Source organism: Sinocyclocheilus anshuiensis, unplaced genomic scaffold (assembly GCF_001515605.1).
Source record: "Sinocyclocheilus anshuiensis isolate Anshui unplaced genomic scaffold, SAMN03320099.WGS_v1.1 scaffold227, whole genome shotgun sequence".
Lineage (NCBI taxonomy): Eukaryota > Metazoa > Chordata > Actinopteri > Cypriniformes > Cyprinidae > Sinocyclocheilus > Sinocyclocheilus anshuiensis.
This window is the reverse complement of record NW_015549590.1, coordinates 2,194,370-2,194,744: the sequence shown is the minus strand read 5'-3', so window position 1 is coordinate 2,194,744 and position 375 is coordinate 2,194,370.

The window sequence follows — 375 nt, the reverse complement described above, 5'->3', positions numbered from 1 at the left end:
CATTTCGTTTTTCGGAAGGCGGGCCTTCATCAAACCCAGAACTAATCGAGACGTTTTTTTTTTTTTTCTTGGTTGTACGAAGGTTAAAAGGGAATATTTTATTTAATCATTTCGCAAACATTATGGCAATATTACTTGAATGTTTTCTGAATGTTCTGAAACGGGTCCAAATAAATATATATTTGAGAAAATATATATAAATAAATAAATATTTTAGAAGAAAAGCATTAAATTAACTATAATGTTTTTGTGCTAACGTTTTGAAAATATTAACAAAGACCTGATAAAAAAAAAACGTATAACTGATAACTTTATGTTCTATTAACATTACTAGAACATTAGCTAAAATTCTGAAAACGTTTCTTGTTAGCTGGG